The sequence below is a fragment of the Bacillus rossius genome, chromosome 2 (genome assembly GCF_032445375.1).
Source record: "Bacillus rossius redtenbacheri isolate Brsri chromosome 2, Brsri_v3, whole genome shotgun sequence".
Taxonomy (NCBI): domain Eukaryota; kingdom Metazoa; phylum Arthropoda; class Insecta; order Phasmatodea; family Bacillidae; genus Bacillus; species Bacillus rossius.
The window spans coordinates 34,400,060-34,423,316 of record NC_086331.1 but is presented as its reverse complement, the minus strand read 5'-3'; the positions used below and the strand labels follow the sequence as shown (position 1 = coordinate 34,423,316).

General features: G+C 39.9%; 1 protein-coding gene across 2 annotated transcripts in view; it reads right to left on the bottom strand.

Annotated features, from left to right (window-relative positions):
- LOC134529227 (phosphatidylinositol 3-kinase regulatory subunit gamma-like) overlaps positions 1 to 23,257 on the bottom strand; it is a 607,110-nt gene that overhangs the window by 273,227 nt on the left and 310,626 nt on the right. The window lies entirely within an intron of this gene.

Below are 23,257 nucleotides of genomic sequence, written 5' to 3'. Positions count from 1 at the left end.
TTTTTTGGTATTGGTTCATGCATTTATAATATCTCACTGTAGTGTTACAATATATTCAATATTTTACATGCAGCATTAAAACAGAATTGTTTGTCAACTAGTTTCCAAAATAACTCCTTTGTAAAGAGTATAACATGTAACATGTTTTTACAGTGTATCGAAGCTGTCTAAGTGAATGTACATCAATGCAGGCTAGCAATTAGCGCACGTTCCTAAAGGCAAATGTGAAAAGAAGTAGTCATATACCTTGCCTCTTACCAAGACGATGAAACGTGACGGACGTTGCCGTGTTCTTAGTGTAGTCTCAACTCCTAAGCCTCCGACCGTCACTGCCCCATTTTAGACTGTTACGCCCTAAGCGATGTAAAACCTTGTCGTACAATGTCACGTCTAGAGAAAAATCGAGCATACGAATCCCACCTCAAAAGTTTCTTCGGTGGGCAGTCACCACAAACCATCACTATGGAGAAAATAGGATATCTTATGAGTTTAAAACTGACATGACATTCAAAGAAAATGATATGAAGTACCGATCCGGTCATCCGGATTTCGGTTTTCAATGGATTCCGGTAATCACCCTAGGAAAATGCTGAGATGTTTCCTTGCCATATGAGGCACTCAGTGCCAAATGAACTTCAGTAACACATCAAATAACTGATACATAGGTTCATTTGGCACAGAACACCTCATAAGTAATGGTCAATTCCTTACACTAACACAGTGTTAGTTGTATGTGATCGTCTGTCTCTATGACCTCGCTGTCGGCGATGCACTAAAGTGCGCGGATATAAGAGTTGTTTGCTACATTTATACGAAATATCAGTTGTGATGGGCGTCGTGTATACGAAGTGGCACAGGCTAATATTGCATACTTAATCATGGTGTTATACGATAGCGCAAATACAATTTTTAACAAATTTGCTGGCTGGCCATGTCCATGCAGTACCTCTCTTTAGTAATACTGGAAAATACAAAAAAAAAACTTTATAGTTTGACTACACCACAACTAATGTACCACATTACCACATATGTTATTGAAAGATATCACATAATGCACAGCAATGACATTAAGTAGAAATGTTACTGCTCATTTGACTACGATGGACATTACGTAATAACTGCTAAGTCCAAAGTGACCATACATACCTGACAGGTACGACGCATTTGTGGGTGCTATTTTTAATCTAGTAATTACTAAACCGGCATGAATACCTAGTAAATTGCTGTACTTTGGCACTACTCCAAGTCAACTCTCACACATTACTATGCAAATCATAGCATCCAATCTACCATATATTCTCACCTTATACTTTTTTCGCTGGTGTAAAGAAGTTACGAGTACGTATTATGAAGTATCCTTGGAAATTTTGCTGCAAAAAATAAAGTTTCCACTTTCTTGAATTCCACCAGTATTTCAATAAAAACTTTATATTCTTTAAGGGACTCTTGGAATATTGCGACACATAACGTTGGACTAACAGATATGGAAAATTATCGGTTTACAACATGAGCAGTACTACCTACAACGCTACAACGTAATTATATGCAGATATAAACACATAAAATACTACCTGGTATTAAAGGATAGTTGTTCACGACACGGACGTAAAGGTAATAGGCCTACATACTGATCGTCATAATTTTTCAAATATTTCTCTATAACTCTCAATGCAGACTTGTATTGAATATTGTCGCACAGATAATAGATTATGGTTCTTAAAACGGGGCACTTTGTTCTGCTTGTGTCACAAGTTTGAGGTTTGAAGCCACACGAATAAATTAATCAAACACATTTACCAAGAAGAAATACGTCAGAAACTTTTTTCCAAGTAAGGAAAATCATAAAGTAAATTAATTAGTAGGTCGTTTTGGTTTATATTTTTAAAACACTTAATACTAATATCAGTATCACTCTATTAGCTAGACAAACGGTTTATGAACTAATAATGGTTGTATACTTAAATACGAATGTAACTAGAGTAACTTTAACTCTACCAATCGCACCTGATTTCATCAAATAAACATTTTTTTGCATAATCTTAATTTAAAATCCATAATTATAATCCGCCTTCAATCTATTTGCGTTGGTATTAATTCTGTGCGGAATAAAACCAAGAATGCACATATTCTACCCCAGAACGCGAACAAAAATATTTTCACCTACGAAGATTATTTACATAACCAACCGATGAAGCTTCGTTAACATTTTTAATTGAATAGAAAACTTTTCGCAGCAACAGCTTGCAAAGTTTTACTATAATATTCTACGGCGTTACAGTTATGGTTTCTTCAAAACAGTACCAATTAATCAAATAAGTTTTTTAACACACAGGATGGTCTATGGTGTTTTATTAGGTACTCCACAAAATATTCAAATACTTTTTTTAAGTGGTCAGCCAAACAGTGAGGAAAAATAGTGTTGGTTAATAACTATTCCAAAGACAATTTCTCACACACATTCATATAGTCATTGAAATTTTATGTAGATAATGTTTTTACAAAGTTCTCAAAGAGGCTTTTAACCATTTCTTTGCTGCCAAATATCGCTAGTTGTACGAATAAAAAAAACAGTTGAATAACCTCCATGTAATTAAACATAGCATGATATGATATGGTTTAAATAAGTAAAAACGCCGCAGAGAGCTATTTATTTAATTTGTAAAAACATTATTACTTCTAACAAATATATATAGAAACATGAGTCGAATAAAACTGGTTCGGACTCACCCAGCCACGCTGGGCTCTCGCTGGCGTCTCCGCCCGCACGAGCGAACACACATGCTCGCGAGTGTCCAGAACAACAGACCCTCTCTCAGCTAGCGGGCACACTGTGTACGTACCTGCGGACATCAGGAACACATCACCATTAACTACTACTGAAAACAATTGTTTGAGTCCGAACACTCTTTCAGGTGCCACACACAAACGTCAATGCAAAATGAATTACATCAACAAATATTTCAAAACAAACACTAATTTTAAAAATACGCTAATCTTAGAACCATAAAAAAAATATTCCACTACAAGCAATGCAAAGCATTATGTAAAAACAATTTCACACATATATATAACTAATAATGCAATTTTACTAATCCATTTAATTTTCGTAACAGTTAACAGTATTATAGCTATGTAGGGTTTTGGGAGTGGATTGGGTTGTCAGCTGTAATTTAGGATCGGAGACGCCACGGTCGCCATCTTTGCTGACCTTAACTCCTACCGCTATTTCGAGTGACCTTGAACCCGGCCGTGAAATGAATCCACGATTTTTGTTCTTCATTAGTTTGTCTCTAACCACGAATAAGAACGCGTGCAGCAGTATCGAGTGGCGAGCGGTTTCCAAAGAAAGCTGTTACACCCACTTCGGACTGGGCAGGCTGACGCAATCACCTCTGGCGTAGTTGAGTATAAGGCCTAGTACACATGGTGCGTTGTAACGCGCGTTAGAGCTCACTTTGAAGGCGGAAACATCACACATGTTGAAGTGTCTGATCTCGCGTTGAACCAACATCAATATGACCAGCCTCCTCCATGGTAGCATGTACATGCTTCACGAAAGAGCACGTTAAACTGAACAGTCCTACTAGCCACTTGGTGCGTTGAACGCACGTTAGAAGGGAAGATCTCAGGACGCGTGATAGACCCGACGTCAAGCGATAGCGTGCGTTAGCTTGTGTACGCTTTCATGCACACCTAGGTATTCCACTAACGTGCGTTAGCTCTAGCGCACAAACTCCCCACGCACACGCCACTAAATTGACAGGAATAATCGCCAACACGGCCAAACACAATTTACCAATCACAAGGGACGGGAAAAATTCGAACGAATTACAAGATGGACTCCACAGTCCTCCAAAAAGTCGCATGTGGTTCTGTCCTTCTATCGCGTGTTTGTTATGGGCTGTGATTTTTCACTACAAAACTCCGAACTCTCGCTGGATCGCAATATGGTATGCCCACGCCAGCAATTCATTCCTTGTAATTAGCGACCATCTGAAAGAGAAGCCAATGGCCGGGCCATTAGGACGCGTTAGTTTCCGCACAGAATGTCTGATCATGCGCCGACAGCAGACATGTACCTGTGAGAAACCAACAAATCTCGAAATACAAACAATGATACAGTGTTATAGCACACAGCTAGTAAAGAAATATTTTCAGTGTCCCTAGTGAGTGCTATTGGGGTAGTGCAACACGCATTAACAGTAAGCCAATTGCAGGTGCAATCGTTTGAATTTTGGAGTGTCGAGTAGTGAACTTCCGAATTATTTCGGTCTCAAACAATCAGTGTCCAGGGGCGGACTGGCCAGGTGGCAAACCCAAACTACGCGAGATCTTCCAGAACTTCCACGTCGCGAAGTGGCCAATCGGACGCGCAGTGAATCTACATCAAAGGGTCCACCACATCATTTCGAGTATATAAAAATTTTATTCTATGGTGTTGCCTTGCCGCTTGCTCGTCATTAGTTGTCGCAAGTCCAGTATCGCTGACTCTGCGGCAATGCCAGTCGCCAATGGCGTGCAGCAATTAGGGTTCATCAAAATCTGGAATCTGAGGTACGTCGACCGTCGACATATATCGCATGCAAGTTCGACGCATTACATCGAAAGTTTCAAAAATATCGACCTCGACATAGTTACATAGTTACGACCTATCGACCACAACTTTTGGGACTCCATAAGCCAACCCGGACAAGTCTGTATTACGCCAAGGTACAGTATGTTTAAGAAATATTATATCATTTTATTTATTTTTATACTACGACCTTTAATTTGAATAACAGCCGAATCACAATGCAGACTCAACACGTTAGTCTCGCGATGAAACGTCGGCGTGTTGTCGCCTCAGACAGTATCGACCCAGCGACCCATCGACCCATCGACGTGGCTCGACGCCGGCGGCAAGGAGACGCCGGAGGCTGGGCGAGGCGTCTCCCCGGACAGCGCAGCCAGCGCCGGCGCCGGCCCTGGGGCGGCGCGACCAGTCGGGCTCGCGGCATTGAGCGCGGTTGTAAAACTAAGGGCTAACTTGTAATCTTGTCGCCAGATAGCGAGGAACTTGTTCCATCGCCCGGCCTCCCCCCCCCCCCCTCCCGCACTACCAAAAAAACCTGCCTGGGTTTGTATTTCCGAACCATCCCGAGTGACATTTGCATTCAGCTCTGAGGATAATTTTATTCACGCGTATTCAAACTCAACTGGGACTTTTTATTCGAGGTGGAGCGTATTTCCAAACGCTGCGTCTGGTAAACCGGAAGGCTGGTAGTAAAGATGCACATCGTTTGAGCGTTTCTAATACCACTGTGTTGTGTGGCACCTTTTCTTGACAGCGCTGCGATACGCCGCGCGCACGCAGGGTTGCCAACACCGTCCCTCCAAGATCTTTGTTACAGTTTCATTGTGCTTGTTGTTTGGTGTGGACTGAGTACTTTTCGGTCCTCGGCGTATTCTTTAATGCTTTTCCTAAACAGACCCCACTCAGATATGTTGAGAAGTTCACAAATCACGTTGTTTTACCTGAAGCTCTGCACACAGTGTGCGCGCCCAGGTAGGCGGGGCCCTTAAAGGGGTGCCTCTCATTTCAGGTCATGATTTTATATTAATACTAGCTGCCCGACCCGGCTTCGCACGGCTATAGGTACTAATGGAAAAAAATTAAGCCACATCTCCCATTTATAGTAATGGTAAATAAAAAAAAATTCAGTGAAAATTTATTACAATGCTGTATAATGTACCGGAGAGAAAATGAATAGCACCGATGGTTACCCGACTCGTGCACGCAACGTACAACTGATGTACCCGTACTTCGCTACGGCAGTCTACAGGCAGATCACTCTTGCGCCGCTCATAATACATGCCCCTCGTTGTGGGTACGCCACTGCCGCGCGATGCCCGTTGCCATGGAGACGCAGAAGGCATGAACAATGCAAAATACTGTTCTCATGCAGACAAAGTACCCACTGTTGCCTGGTTTTAACCACCCATTAGATCTAATTTTCGGAAAATGTCATCCTGCGTAACATAAGGAACATTAGGGGCAGGCATATTTCGCGAAAAAATCTGCTCGGCGTCGGCGGTCCCTCTCCCACCCTCCCCCTACCCCTGCCCACTACCGCCACACCTCCCCCTCCCACTCCCGCCACACCTCCCCTTCCCACTACCACCACACCTCCCCCTCCACCCCCCAATTCCCACAACACCACCCCCTCCCACTCCCGCCACACCTCCCCTTCCCACTACCACCACACCTCCCCCTCCACCCCCCACTACCACCACACCTCCACTCATTCGCCCCATAATTACGTACGCAGCCCCAGTATGGGCAACTGCTGCGAAATCGCACTTAATAAAGCTACAACGAGTACAAAACAAATGTATTCGGGCAGTTACAGACGCCCCAGTGTATTGTGCTGTAGCAGCCTTGCATCGTGAAACGAAGTCGGAAACCTTACAAGACTTCTACATCAGAACTACACAAACTTTTTACGATAAATGCGCAAATAGTTTAAACCCACATATTTCTACATTAGGAAATTATGATCCAGACATTAATGAGAAATATAAACGCCCAAAATCTATCCTGTCACACCGCCCGCCGTAGACGCGGACGCGGCGGGACTGCTCTCTGATTGGCCGGCAGCCCGCGGACCAATCAGCGCGCCCCCTCCCCCTGCTCCGAGCGGGAGAACACGCGCGCGGAGCGTACGCACACAAGCTGGCAGCTCACGTACATTAAGTTAATATTAAGTTAAGTTAATATTAGGCCCCAATTATATATAAGCACACATCATCCCACTACACACTGCACAACACAAACTATCAGGCGAATCAAATAGTCGTGCTTTGGCCCAGCGGGGCCCTAATGGAATAAGTAAATTATCCTTCGAAGATTAATAGCGTAGATGCTAGGCTAGAGTCTTTCAATGACAGAAGGTGGCAATTTCTCTAACTGACCGACTGCCTTTTGCTGGCAACAGGTCGACCTGAAGCTATGTCACCATTCTGGAGTCTGGCTCGATGCCCTGCTCGCGACCGCAGCTCACACAGCGTAGTACTGCAGCTAGGACTTTTCAATGACAGATGGTGGCAATTTCTCTAACTGACCGACAGCCTTTTACTGGCGACAGGTCGACCTGAAGCTATGTCACCACTCTGGAGTCTAGTCCGACGCCACAGTTCGCGACCGCCCCACTTACACGATCATATTACACAGCCACAATGAGTGCTAACTGGCAGCACGACGGGAAACGGCATAAGCCGCCCCCAAAAAGACCAGACCTGACCAAACCAATGCGGACTAAAAGTCCAAGTGCCCCACCCCTTGCATAGTAGAACTTCTACCACGCCCCACTCTTCTTCCAGGACCATCCTTCTATTCCTGTAATCCACCTGCTTGTAATAATGCATGACCTTTGCATCCCGCATGTATGTGCCCAGGGTTTTCCCTCTGTCTATGGAGGTTTTACCTGGGCCCAACTTATCTAGTTTTAGTCTAGAATTAAGAGTGAGGGGAGTTAGTCATGGCGAAAACGTCTGCCATGGCTGGCCAATCCCCTCCTAGCACATGATGCACGTGACCTTTTCTGCATGGTTAAAAACCCGCATGTTTAGAGCGTATAGGGCTTTCCCTGAGACGCACTTAGAGTCTTCCCTACCTAGACCCCTCCCTTACACACTTAGTTTTAACTTAGGTTAGGAAAAAAAAAAAAACACACCTCCACCCCCCACTACCACCACACCTCCCCCTCCCACTACCACCACACCTCCCCCTCCCACTACCACTTGCAAAATTTCAACGGTGATGAGGACTGCACTAACAATGAAATAGCCGTTGCCATAGAGACGAATGAAGCATCAACAAAGCAACAGCCGTTGCCATGGTGATTTCCTACCAAAAACTGGAAATAAAAAAAAAATTTAGGGGTGGACTACCCCTAACATTTAGGGGGATGAAAAATAGATGTTGGCCGATTCTCATAGATACCGGATAAGCACAAAAAATTTCATCAAAATCGGTCAAGCCGTTTCGGAGGAGTATGGCAACGAAAACTGTGACACGAGAATTTTATATATAAGATTAATCACTGATCAACTTATAGACTTTTTCAATTGTTTAACTTTCACGAAATGAAAAATATATACAGCGCATGCTTTTTGCATAATTAGCTGCCAAAGTTACATTTTTAAAGTTTTGGGGTTGTACAAATAAGGAGAATTTAATTTATTGCACAACTGAAACTTTTTAGGTTTAACTGCAATGCCACTGGCTACTTCATGATATGGTTTGCATTTCTATCACAAAAACTCATTTCGTGTTTCTTGGCTGTCAAAATCGTAACAAATTTGAGAATTTTGAAATGCCAGGTAAAATTAATTAATACTTTCTAAAATAAATTCAAACCATTTCATGATGACCGTCAATATGTCATCACCAGCTTACTAAAGGCTGATAGTAGAGGAAGTTAAGCTTCATTTAGTGCTTTCCACCATATTTATTTAAATTATTATTTTTTACATAAAATTTAATTTTTTTGCACCGCCCACGGATCGAACCAAGGACAAATGTTGGTCGAATCAATCAGTAATTATTGCATACTTATTGAATGAATATTGGAATTTTTCTCGAAATAATTAAAAATTTCCAATATGGCACCCAAATTTCATGATTATGGACTCCGAAGTAATAAATTAATACTACTCTCTAGTGGACTAAAATTAAACTAGCATGGCGATATCGCTTTCTAGCAGACGAAAACAAGATGGTGGACATGACATCATACTGGCTGGCAATAAATATACCCTGGAATCAATCAGTGGTGGGAGGTCAGTCTGCCGGCGGCTTCCATAATGGAAGTATCGGTAACCATTTTTTTCCCTCACCTGGTTCGAACCGAGGACTCCATGGCGTAAGTGCGTATTTGAAATAATATTCTAAAAAAATATGATTAATACATCTTTTTATAAATTAAATTTTTTTTCCGAATTCCTTGTATAAAAATTACGGATTTTCAAGATGGCGGCCGTAACGATAATTGCAACAGTTACGTCATAATTAAAAATTGTGGTCGTAACGAAAAGTGCAACGATGACGACATACACATCCAAGATGGTGTGCGTAACGAAACAAGCGACACTTCTAGAATCCAAGATGGCAACCTTAACGAAATATGCAACAGTGTTTTTTAAATATTTTTATGTTAAAATTTTATTAATTAAGTTTTTTTAGAAATTATAACATTTTTCCCGAATTTAAAAAATGGATTTTGAAGATGGCAGGCGTAACGAAAATTCTAACAGTTACGTCATAATTTAAAATGGCTGCCATGTCATCCTAATTGTCAAGGTCATGACATCGGAGGTTAAGGCCATATTACCTGCCAGAAAGTCTAGTATATGCCCGGCTACAGTGTTCTAGGCGCGACTGTACTGTCCCTAACGCCTTCCCTCTTCCTCCTCCGACCCTTCTTACATCCAACACACACCCTTCCTGAGCCTGCCTTAAGTGATTCCCGGAACTGAGCTGAAAGCTGCAAAAGCGAAGACAGAGAAAATAGGACCGTTATCACATATTTGTTAGAGTCGTTAGCCTTGCATTGACGATTCCACCGCCAATTTCAACTGAATGACCATATTGCGCAGGACAGCCACCTTATATATCGTCCATCAAATTATCACTGTACGAAAATCAGATGATCAACATTAAAAATGTGGGTTATTTCCTAATTCTGAATGAAATTATTGAAAAAGGTAAAATATCACTTCTTTATGCCGAAGCGAATCGTGGTCAAGAGAGAGAAATACAGCAATAATAAGATGTACTTAGAGTTCTCCAGTCCAACAAGTATACAGTATTATTGTTCACTCACGAACTCGTGGCAAATTTTCACAAAAATTTGTTAAGATATGAAATAAATATTGTGCTGCGTAACTCCATCATGGACCTAAAGAAAAAAAAATGGGCAAAATGTTTAACACAATCAAATGTCACCCTGGATACCGTGTTGCAGCAACGATGAACAAGCATAAAGAAATTGAAATTTTAAAAATACAAACAATTTTTGTTTGCGGTAAACTGCCTTAGTTGTCATACTTTTCAGAAAATATTTATTATTCTGAAAATTTATGTAAAAGCTGTTTTTGGAGAAGCATTAAGGGGAAAAAACCGTCTGTAATAAAAACTTGACCGCGAGAAAGAGATGCTAAGGAAAGAGGTCTAATTTTTAACATAGTCCACGTAAAACTTTAACATACCGCATTTTGTTGCCAGCCCAGAAAACTGATTAAATGCGACGGTGATTCAGAAAAAATTAGAAACATAAGCTTTCTTGTAAAAGTGTATATTTGAGCATTTAATCATGAAAATTTTCAGTTAGATATATTTACAACAAAAAAAAAGGCTCCCTTGATTTTTTTAGATGGTTAAACATATCTTGATGTTACTGCGAGCCAAAAATAACATAAAAACCCATTGTTAAATTGTTTTCATACGAATAAATACTTTAGGGCAAACAGTATAAAATACACGTTTCAGTACAAATAAGATTCTTAAGTTTTTGAATATTTCAGGATGCGCAAGATTTTCAGTTTGCGAGAGCACACAAACTCAAAGTAATTGGTACATTACAATACAGTACATTATACATTTATTGGGAACTAGATGCCAAAACAATTTTTTTGTAGACAAGCAATCTTTCGTACACTTCAAACTTATTTTTGAGATTTCCATTTCGCGAAACCACATAACAGTTCTTTTCTAGTATCATATTTATGTTGAATCATTTAAACCTGAATTATATGCATTCTATTGAAGTGTGTTCAAATTTAAAATGTTTAGCTAGTACTATTACAAAAAAAATCCTTAGGAACTAGCTTTTAAACACGTTTTTGAAAAGCAAACAATCATTTTCAGTGTACGCGCATTAAAATTTATAATTTTTGAAATACTTTCCAGCTTAAATTGTATGTCATCGTAAGCAGTTTATTGATAGATGCCTAAACAACTAAGATTCCAACACTTACAAAAACCCTTTTCTGCAAATTCAGCAAAAAAAAAATAGTTAACTTAAATGTTTACTACCTGCTCAAATCGTCCCATTGTGGAAATGTTTGGGTGCTCGTAGACTTCTCTCATTTCTTTCATAAAATGTTCTATGTCTACGATTCTGTTTCCTGCTAATGTAGGGGCACACGAAGGAACGTTTTCAACTAATAAATCTGGAAGACTTTCTTCATCAGATATGGACAATCTACCGTTGTCTTCCTTATTTAGTATAACGACGCACGAGATTTGCTTTCCGAAGAAGACGTATTGCCACTGCTTGATAACCGTTCAACTACAGACATATTTTGTATTTCTTCCACATTGTTTCTGCGAAAAAAAAGAATAGTTTTTACATAAAATGTTCTATGTGTGACACAGAAGTTTATCTATAAAATATACTTTAAAATTAACAGCACAGGCACATGAAATCAGGTCAACGAAAAACACCGAATGGGATAAACAAATAATGGTAGGCGGATAATATTAGTGACATTATGCCACACTGAATAAGATAGACAAAAAAGGAAATAATGATTTTAAAAATGTGTTTGAAATATTATTATTAGATTTAAGGCTGTCTTATACGTATTACTTTTGAGAGAAAAAAATATTAGGTTGTGAAAATTTGGGTGTAGTTTTTTGGAGACGTTTTGAAAAAAAAGCACTTGGTAATATGCCTTGACACTAAGAAATATTCACAGCACGAACTTGATGCTATAGTATTTTTATACTTCTAAATAGTCTGTTAATTGATTAATAATTTTATTCATGATATGATTGAGTGAAAAAATAATTTTAAAATGATTAATTTACATTTGCTGTTAAAAGCTATTAAAAAGATGACCTACACCTGCTTGATTGTAACTCTCAGCTAGAAAAATTATGTCGAGATTATTGGTATGTACCTACAACTAACCCGATTTTGAGGTGACATCGTGAACAGAATAACAGCTACAGTAACAGATGGTAGTACAACAATAATGGAAATTGTTTCAACAACGTTTTTAAAATACTGTAACGATCTGCTGCTTTTTCGATTGGATTGGGCAATTAGCTACTTATGACACAGATTAGATGGTTGAAGACTAATACATACACCCACTGTAAGCATTGGCGTAGCTAAAACAGTGTTAGAAAAGCTGGCTATACATTTGGAAGTACATGACTCATGGAAATAAAAAAAACTTAATAAGGAGAGAGGAAGACAGATGTATGTGGGGTCTGATAACCACCTAACTAGCGAATTTCGTTGACAGGTCTCAGCAAAGTTTGTGGCCTCGAGATTCAACACACACAGGTTTGCTAAATACATTTAGATTTTTATTTCAGTTAAAACACTTCAATCTATTTTAAAAGTCTCCGAATTTGTTTCGTCAGTATTAATAGGAACGTAGTGTCACACACAATATACATAAAATAATAAAAAAAAAAATTGGAAATTCGTTAATTATATGTTAGAATCCAAGAAACAGAAAGAAAATTTCCCGCGAAGTGTAAAACCATTTATATCCATGTTGTTAGCAGAAGTTATATCAAGTTGTTTCAGCTGACGTTTACATAAACTTGTTTCAACTGTTTACGTTATCTAGCTGCATTGCTTATGGGAGGGGCTTACTTATTATGTCCACAAGAAAACTAAATCTGGCCGGTATTCGAACGCACTACCTCTTGCATTATAAGCTGGCATTCTACCGACTACACAATGTTAGCCAGCTTCAAAATGATTATAAAATTGCATTTATTAAATATAAAACTCTACATACATAACTACAATAAACAACAAAGTAAAACCAACTAAAAGTTTATTCAAACCGTATGGGGAAATAAGCTCTCAGCTCTAAGTTTGAAACAACACAGTGCAATACTCAAATTGCAATAATATGCGTTTAGTTTTACATTTTAAAATCCAATTCGCATTGGGAAAGACATTAACTTTAACATAGTATTTCAAATTCTTTCTTCGACAAAACTCAAGGACATAAAATATAAATGTATTACATCAAATATTAAACTATATTGTTTCACGTAAAATTAAATAGGTATTATTGTATTTCGATTAAACTCAGCTTATTAATATATTTTTGCTTACCCCTTTTCCTCATTATCAATATTGCTTACTTTTATTTTTTCCCTCCATATCTCGTTCGCAACTTTCGCGTATTTGTTTCGTTTCTATGGACGAGAAGCCCGGGGTTTGCCCGGGATTTGTATATCTATTAATACTTTGGTATGAAAAAAAACCTCGAAGAGCAAATTTAATACATAAAATAAAAATTGCATTTATTTCCACAAACTTCACTTCACATTACTTCTTCCTACTAATGCTCACTCTGTCCCTTGAACCTTGACAAGTAGCCCAGGAAACAAAGGTTTCAACCTGTGAAAAATTTGTCCAAAGCTGAATTTTTGCACAGTGGTAAAGTCGACTATGCTTAATAACATACCGAAAGTTTACCGCTGTAGACCTTGTGCGTATCACTGAAAATTTGCAGTTAAGTCCTAGATGACAGCGACTTGCAGCAGTTCTTTAAAATGCTTCCCATTTACGCACTTTTTACCGTAGACTCTCGATAGCTATATGAATAATAATCTTAAAGCACTACTACTCACATTTATAATGAATAAAGTTCTGAGTGTAAATATTAAAGGTAAGAAAAAAATGTTTAATTAATGAAATAAGTTTTTTTACATCAGTCAAGGCAATAAAAAGACAATTCACTTAAAAATAAAGGGTCTTACGCAAATATTTATTAAACAAAAGTTGTTGTATAGTTCTTAAGCTTTACATGGACATATCTTTCAAAAGTCTAGCTTAATTTATAGGATCACTAGAGACTCCCGAGCTTATCAATGTCGTCTACGCACTGCGACAGAGCCACAGCCGCAAGCGCTGTGGCCACTCTCACTCCCACGAAATCGAAGATTTTTAATCTTTGTAAAATTTGCTCATAACTGAAATTTAAAACAGTGGTAACATTCACGTTTTCTAGCAACATTTGAAATGTTTACCTCCGCAAACCTTGCGCGGAACACCGAAAACGAGAAGTTAAGTCCTAAATAATACTTTATTTACCACTCAACAATATGGCACTATAACGTAATTACTATAGTATACCTTCAGAATAGCAAACCAAAACTTACTCAAAACATTATTCTCAATGATTAAATTTAAAAACCTTTCACTACGTTTGACTAAATATGCTATTTATTCAATAATATTAGAAGAGAGGTGTTATGAAGAAAAAAAAAGGCACAAATGGAAATACGTATTACAAAAACACGAAGAGCCCGATGTGAAAACATTAAATAAAAGTAGTAAGTTCTTAAATTTTAAATTAGTTTATTTGTTGAGAGCCTGGTACAATGTGTCTGACCGCTAAAGCGATCCGAGCCGCGTAGTGTATACTACTGCGAGGTTGCCGAAGTAGGCTCGGGTCGGGACGAATTTCGCTGTAAAGAAACAAAGGTTTTTAATACATGGAAAATTATCCCAAAGAAGAAACTTTGTACAGTTGTAGAATGAACGTTTCTTAGAAACATGCTAAAAGTTTACCGATGCAAACCTTGTGCGTCACACCAAAAACGAGCAGTCAAGCCCAAAATGACAATTTTTGCAACAATCCACAATAATGGATATTGCAAATTAAGTTTATGGAGTAGACTGACAGTATGAAACCCAAAATAATCTAGACACATTGCCCTATCTGAGGATAGTTATAAATAGTACAAAGTTTAAAAATCTTTCTATAAAATAGACAGTTTAAATCATTAACGATAACGAATTCACTTTCATTCAATTTTAAGGAAATATAAACACATTTTATATAAACTCAAAGAGCCAAACATGGAAATCGCTTAAAGTAAACGTTGTTGCATATTTATTCATCTTTAAATTAGTTTTTTGTTGAGAGCCTGGTACAATGTGTCTGACCGCTAAAGCGATCCGAGCCGCGTAGTGTATACTACTACGAGGTTGCCGAAGTAGGCTCGGGTCGGGACGAATTTCGCTGTAAAGAAACAAAGGTTTTTAATACATGGAAAATTATCCCAAAGAAGAAACTTTGTACAGTTGTAGAATGAACGTTTCTTAGTAACATGCCAAAAGTTTACCGATGCAAACCTTGTGCGTCACACCAAAAACGAGCAGTTAAGCCCAAAATGACAATTTTTTGCAACGATCCACAATAATGGATATTATAAATGTAGTTTATGGATTAGACTGACAGTATGGAACCCAAAATAATCTAGAAACATTGCCCTATCTGAGGATGGTGATAAAAAGTACAAAGTTTAAACATCTTTCTATAAAATAGACAATTTAAATCATTAAAGTTAACGAATTCACTTTCATTAAATTTTAAGGAAATATAAATACATTTTACATAAACTTAAAGAGCCAAAAATGGAAATCGCTTAGAGTGAACGTTGTTGCATATTTATTCATCTTTAAATTGGTGTATTTTTTAAGTGTCTCATACAATTAGTCTGACCGCTGAAGCGATCCGAGCCGAGTAGTGTATACTAAGCGAGGTTGTCGAAGTAGGCTCGGGTCGGGACGAATTTCGCTGTAAAGAAACAAAGGTTTTTAATACATGGAAAATTATCCCAAAGAAGAAACTTTGTACAGTTGTAGAATGAACGTTTCTTAGTAACATGCCAAAAGTTTACCGATGCAAACCTTGTGCGTCACACCAAAAACGAGCAGTTAAGCCCAAAAAGACAATTTTTTGCAACGATCCACAATAATGGATATTAGAAATGCAGTTTATGGAGAACGCTGGCAGTATGGAACCCAAAATAATCTAGAAACATTGCCAGTAGTATATAATAGGGGCTCCGAGATCAGGATGCAGGATGTGGATTGTGATTGTCGGTCCGCCATATTGGATTCTGACGTCACGGCGGCCATCTTGGACGAGCGTAACGGGACACAACGTAATGGGACATAACGTAACGGGACAAGTATATCACGGCGGCCATCTTGGATCCGCCATTCTGATGACGTCATTGTGTTCTCGAACATTCCGGCGATGTGTTTTATGCCATATTGGATGATGAAATCACCGTTGCAATTTTCGTTACGGTCGCCATCTTTAACTTTTTTATTTATTATCCGATTTTAATGAAATTTTTTTTAAAAAATTATAAAAAAATTAAATAATAAATTTTTTAATAAAATATTAAAAAAAAACAAGCATTTACGACACGGAGTTCGGAGTCCTCGGTTCGAACCCGATGAGTGCAAAAAAAAATTAAAATGGCGGCCGATCCTTCCCTCACAGTGGACGCAGGCAGACTGACCGCCACCACTTTTTTCAAAGCATATATATCGTCACCTAGTATGACGTCATGTCCGCCATCTTGTCTTCGATGCTGGAAGCCATCATCATCATTGTTTCGTCGGCGAGAGTGCGCTGACGCCATGTTAGTTTAATTCTTATCTGCTAGAGTGCAGTAATCATTTATTACTGTGACACCCGCCATCTTGAAATTTGGCCGCCATCTTGGAAATCCGTAATTATTTAGCTAGAAATTCGGGAAAAGTTCCAAAAATTTATTAAATAAATCACTCATTAATTTACATATTGATTCGACCGATTGCCTGTCCTCGGTTCGATACTTGATCGATTCAATAATGTTTAATTTTATGTAAAAAATAATAATTTCAATAAACCATGTTCAACATTCTTAAAGAGACTCTAAATCCTCTACTACCATCATCCTATCAGACATAAAGACCACCATATTGGAAATCCGTAATTTTAATGCTAGAGATTCGGGAAAAAGCTCAAAATTAATTAAATAAATTTGTAATCTATATAATGATTGATTAGATCGACTAAGGTCCTTGGTTCGATCCCTGGCCGATACAAAACAACTTTAATATTTTAAAAAAGTACCACTAAAGTGGCAGGTTTTAGAAAATAAAAAACACCGCAAGTTCTTTTAAAAAACTTTTATTACATACATACTACACTACTACAAGTACAAAAAAAATATACAGACAAATTACTAAAGTCTTGTGGATTTCTCGACGTCTGCATCAGCCACCCACGAATTAAAGCGAGTTGGAAAGCCCCACCACTTGACGTAGGACAGTCCATTTCTTCGTTTTATAATCTTCTCCACCAAGTACGTATCGGGATACAACGTAGGCTGAATCTCTTCGGCATAGAAGCCGCCATGGATAGGTTTGTGGTCCAAATCTTCGAAGTAGTAGGTCCTAGGCTCTGATTCACAAACATGTGTCACACGGAAAAGTTCAGGACTCCAGTTCGCAGTGAAACCTTTCTCGAAGATACCTTTCTGCTTGGAGATTCGCACAATGTAACCGAAGTTAGCTTTACGCTTTCGTGGATCTTTCTTCTTCGTGTTGGAAAACACTGTTTGAAGCAGGCGATTGTCCGTTACGTCCTTTGGATTCATTTTCGTGGTAGAATGCACCGTGGAATTATACTCGCTTATTAGTTTCGGCAAGATGTCAAGCCACTTGTAATTTCCGTTAGCCGTGAACTGCCGCCACATCTTGGAACGCAAAGTTCTGTTAAACCTTTCGACAATGGAGGCTTTGACGTTACTAAATGTAGAGTACTGTTTGATGCCACACTTCTTCATCAAAGCCTTGAAGGTTGCATTGTAGAATTCTTTCCCGAGGTCCGTTTGCAGGTGCGACGGTACACGTCCATCACGCAAAATATTGTTCATGGCCTTGGCTACTTCAGTTGCAGTCTTTGATTTTACAGGTCTCGCCCAAGCGAACTTGCTATAAACATCGATGACTGTCAACATGTACTTGAAACCTTTATTCAATCGGCAATACGGTATCATCTCAACAAGGTCCGCCTGGAATAAATCATCAACTCCACGAACTATGGCTTTGCGACGAAGTTATTTCCATCTAGCAGGAGCATGAAGTTCGCGAGCGATTCCAGTTCGACTCATTGTATGTAGCCGGCTTCCCTCAGTTCCTCAAGTATGGAGACTATTTCGTTGATGTGCGAATAGTTTCCTACACTAAGCGAAGCATGTAGAATTCTAAGGCGATCAACTAATTCATTGGGGTCGTCCCAATAAACATAGTTAAATATCTGACCACTTTCTAGCTTTTTTAAACCTTCACCATGTATTGTTAGTTCACTGAAGAGATTAGCGAGAATGTCGATTTTTTCATGATCTTCGTCTTTATATACACCACTATCTGGATCGTTATCGCGAAAATGTGCATTGGTTAGCTCTAGCAGTTTTTTGTACTCTTGTAAGTCTTTATGAGAAAATCCTTTAGGCTCCCTGCGAAACAGCAATTCGTACAGACCCAGAGTCCCGCGCGTTTTGAACTCTGCTACGCGCACAATATTTCCTGGTAGAAAGTCTATTTCTTTAGCACCGAGTAACCACTTATTATGTTTTCTGTACACTCCGTAGGTCGTGTCATTATTCCGGCTCGTAAACGATATCAGGTATGGTAGGACCATTGCATTAACTTGATGTCCCTTTTTCGGTATTTTCTTTTTGTGCATGGACTCTGTACTTGTTAAGTCCTCTTCTTCTCGATCCGGTTCATACTTTCTCTTCTTTACAGTTGGCATTTCATCTTCAACTTCTGTCTTCACAATGATGGCTGGATCTTCCTTGTTTTTAAGTTCGTCGAGGCGACTAGTGATTGGTTTAAATATCTCCTCATTTTCCATCTCACGTGCAAGTCTGGTTCGTCTAGCAAGTAAATATTTTTCACGAACAGACTGTATAGCTCGATGAAGGTCACTGGCCAGGTCCGACATTGTACTGGCTGGAAACTTATTGCAAGACCTCCTTTTATACTTTTTTATTCGTTCGCAGAAACTTCTTTCTTGTGTTTGGCCAAATATGAATTTGTTGTCAAGTGAGATAGTGATGCTTTCAGACTACTTTGAAAAGTCCTCAGATCGTCACGTCTTTGTGCATTCGATACTTCGATCATGTCGTCCTTGACTATAACTAGGAAACCGTGTTCTTCTTTCCAACACAAGGAGCACATGTCTTTGAATTCCTGGAATGTCATGTCGGTGTTTACGTGATCATCATAAGCGTGGCGTAAATTAAGTTCGTCCATGCGAAAAAGTACTATGACATTTGCGTTGTCTCGTAGGAGATGTTTTGGTTTTCTACTGTACGTCTGACACAGGTAAACGCAGTCTACCTTGGCGTGTCTGCCCATGGAAAAGTACTCTTGTATTATGCCTTGTTTCTCTCACATTACATCGTCGAAAACAAACATGGAATTGGCTTTTGTTTCGCTTGGAGGTACAACATCGGTATTATCGCTAAACGGAAAATACTCCAGACCATCCACCGAGCATAGAACAGTTGCTAGGCGCTGGTACTTTGGCTGTTGCAACGACTTGGAATACAAGTAAACGTTCTCGAACCGAAGACCATTTGGTTCCTCCAGTAAACTCAGCAGAACGAACGTTTTGCCGCAGTTGGACGGACCCGCCATTATGCATTGTACGGTAGACGGTAATTATATACCATGTCGTGATTCACGCGCACTAAATACATTGTCTTGCGTAATGCGTACGGGCAAACACACGTCTTGCTTGACGACCTGCATTGTACTAAAGTAATTGTATAAAATCAAACACATTTATACTTTCTGGTCAGTTGTGCGTAATGACTCGAAGAGGTAAGAACAAAAAACACATCGGTGCAGGACTCGTGGACTCGCTGATAAACAATCTACCATTCGTGCTACACATTCCCGGCTACAGATTCTGCGGCCCCGGCACTAAACTAGCGAAAAGGTTAGCTCGCGGTGACGTGGGCATTAATTCTCTCGACGAAAAGTGCAAGCAGCACGATATCGCATATTCATTAAGCAAGGACCTGGAATCCAGACACCGGGCCGACGAGATATTGGCACAGGAAGCCGAAGATATAAGCAAATCGTCGAACGCGGGACTAGGAGAGAAAATCGCAGCGTGGGGCGTATCTAAAATCATGAAGGCAAAGACGAAATTAGGACTGGGTGCTCGTCGAGCCAGCTCCATTAAGTCAAAGACTAACTCACGCAAGACCAACAGGAAGACTGGTGCAGGCGTGCAAAAAGCCAAGCAAAAATTACAGACTCTCGACAAGAAGATTATAGGATTTCTTCCTTTGCTTTTGCCTGCATTGGGTGCTCTCGGCGGCCTCATCGGTGCAACGAGCGGTATAGTGCGGGCAGTCAACACTTCGAAGAATGAACACAAGCAGTTAAAAGAAGCACAGCGACACAACGCCAACATGGAAGCCATTGCCATCGGTAAAAAAAACAGCGCAGGACTCTACTTGCAACCTCACAAGACAGGTCGTGGCATGAAAAAGAAACGAATGGAAAAATCCTAAGTTCCCTACCGAAACGACCGCTCACCAACGTAGATTCAATAAAGTACGCACGCAAACTGAAAATATCAAATTTCCGAGGCGTGTTTATGCGAGACACATTGCCCAGCAAGCCAAAAACGCACGAACGTGCCATAATTAATTTAGACACGTCGGCGGGTCGAGGCACACACTGGGTGGCCTATGTAAAGACTGGAAACATGGCCGAGTACTACGAGAGTTTCGGTAATTTGAGACCTCTGCCAGAACTGCGACAGTACCTGGGCCGGTCCACTACGTTGTTTTACAATTACGAAACGGAACAGAGGCCTAATCAAACAAACTGCGGACACTTGTGTCTTCGCTTTTTAACAAACAAAAATTAGCTGACAGATAAAAATTGCTACTTAAAGGTTGTGCAGTGACGATAATTTATTAGTCATGTCGATAACACTTACCTTGACAGGTCACGCATCTGAGCTGCGGGCGGTTCATTTCCCGCCTCTGGGTTTAGACGGAGAATGGTGTATCGGATTCGTAGATTTTCAAACGTATAATGCCATACCTAATATCGACGAGGAAAACTGCAAGATCTGCTTCCTGAAAAGAGATGGGTCCGCTCATGAAATACAGTTACCTGTTGGCTCTTACGAAATTGACGACATTGCAAATTACACCAGGGATATGTTACCACAGGATGTAGACTTTCAACTGCGTGGAAATCCAAACACTCAAAACAGTATTCTAACAGGCAGTGAAAATGTCGACTTTACGAAACCTGGCACCATAGGTACCATGCTCGGATTCAAATCAAAGGTTTATGATACAGGAAGAACGTACGAATCTACGCGCGCAGTAAACATTTTACCTGTGAATGTCATAAGAATAAACTGTAATTTGGCAAGTGGAACGTACCTCAACGGAAGACTAAGCAACATGCTGCACGAGTTTTCGCCGATGGTCCCGCCAGGATATAAACTGGTCGAAGTACCGCAAAGTATCATTTACGTTCCAGTCGTCGTGAAGTGCGCACACGAAGTCGTCGTCAGAATCATTGACCAGCGAGGACGATTGGTGAATTTTCAAGACGAAGAAATTACATTACGTCTGCACGATGGGCATAAAGTTCGTAACACCGAACAGTTATAAAAGAAATCGTATTGTCGTGAATAAGAACAGTTCTCTACCAGACATCGGTGCATTAACACCTGACAGCATAAAGTATCTTCTCAGTATTGGAAAAGTTCCGAGTAAATATGGAAGACGAAATCCTCAACGTGGAAGATCCGGTCATTTTTGATGACAGCATTACGAAAATGGAATTGCACGAGTACCAGCCTTTCCTGCTCGGACAATACGCACTACCATCGGAAGTACGCATTGGAGTACAGCACCAAGATATTTGTACTTTACCTTCGCAGTCATTTCTACGTATAAGAGGCACGCTGACAAAAGCGGATTGTACGCACCCGACAACGACATCAATATCCTGCAATGGTATTCTTCACCTAATTGAGCGCATTACTTATGTACTCAATGGCGTCGAGGTAGACCAGACGAGAGATGTAGGCATAACAGCTGCTATGAAAAATTACCTTTCGCTCACTCCAAATAAACTGTCTGCTGCAAAGATGGCCGGTTGGGCTCTCGAGGATGAATATAAGCTTCCGGTTTATGCCGAAGGGAAGTTCGAAGTTTGTGTTCCTCTGTCCATGCTTCTTGGATTCGCTGAGGACTACAAGCATATAGTCATTAATTCGAAACAAGAGCTCGTACTGCTTCTAGCCAACACGCACATTAATGCAATTGTCGCCGCTGCAGAAAACCCTCAAGATGTCTCGCTAACACTACAGTCTATCGAGTGGATGCTGCCCCACATCTAAGTGAGCACCGTTGAACGAGTCAAGATGTTGAAGAACATAGAAAATGGCAAGAACTTCGATGTGCCATTCCGATCCTGGAGCCTGGAAACTTATCCTGGCTTGCCTCATAGTCAGCGTATCAATTGGATAGTAAAGTCCAGCTTCGCTACGGAAAAACCAAGATACATCATCGTCGGGCTTTAGACCGGAAGACAACTCAATGCAGGAGTAAGTCACTCCGTATTCGATAACTGTCAAATACGCAATGTAAAAATATTTTTAAACAGCGAAAGTTATCCGTACTTTGACATGAACATGGATTTTGAAAGTGGAAGATTTCTTCTAGCATATCTAATGTATGCCAAGTTTCAGCAAGCTTACTACGGGCGGATACAGTCACCGATACTGAGTCCCGACAGTTTCAAGAACAAGGCACCGTTAATGGTGTTTGACGTTTCCAAACAGGATGATCGTATAAATTCAAACATCATCGACTGTAGGATCGAGATAACGACTAGCGGAAATATTCCACCAAACACCTATGCTTTTTGTCTGATACTTCACGATCGGCTTGCTTCGTACAATTGTCGAGACAAACTTGTGAAAATTCTGACATAAATACTGTTTCGTTTTCGATAATAATTTAATTACGACCGAGCATTGCTGGCGACAAGATGTACTGCAACCTGCAAGGTTTCCAGAGTCAAAATGGATTCGTGCTCAAGGAAATTAGCGTCACCTCCGGAGACAAGACTCGAACCCGCAGCTTCCGACCTCCGTATCCGTGGAAACTACTAGACGAAAAAAGTAAACGGTCGAATGAATGGCTATGTAAATATTATCACGGACTAGAGTGGGACGAAGGAAAAATTCCGTACCACCAAGTGAAAAACACTATTGAAGATTTACTAGTTCAAAACGAAATAATCTAGGTTGCCGGGCCTGAACAGAAGAAATGGCTGAGCAAGTTGTGTGATGCGTCAGTTGTAATTGTAGACCTACAGACCGACTACGGCTG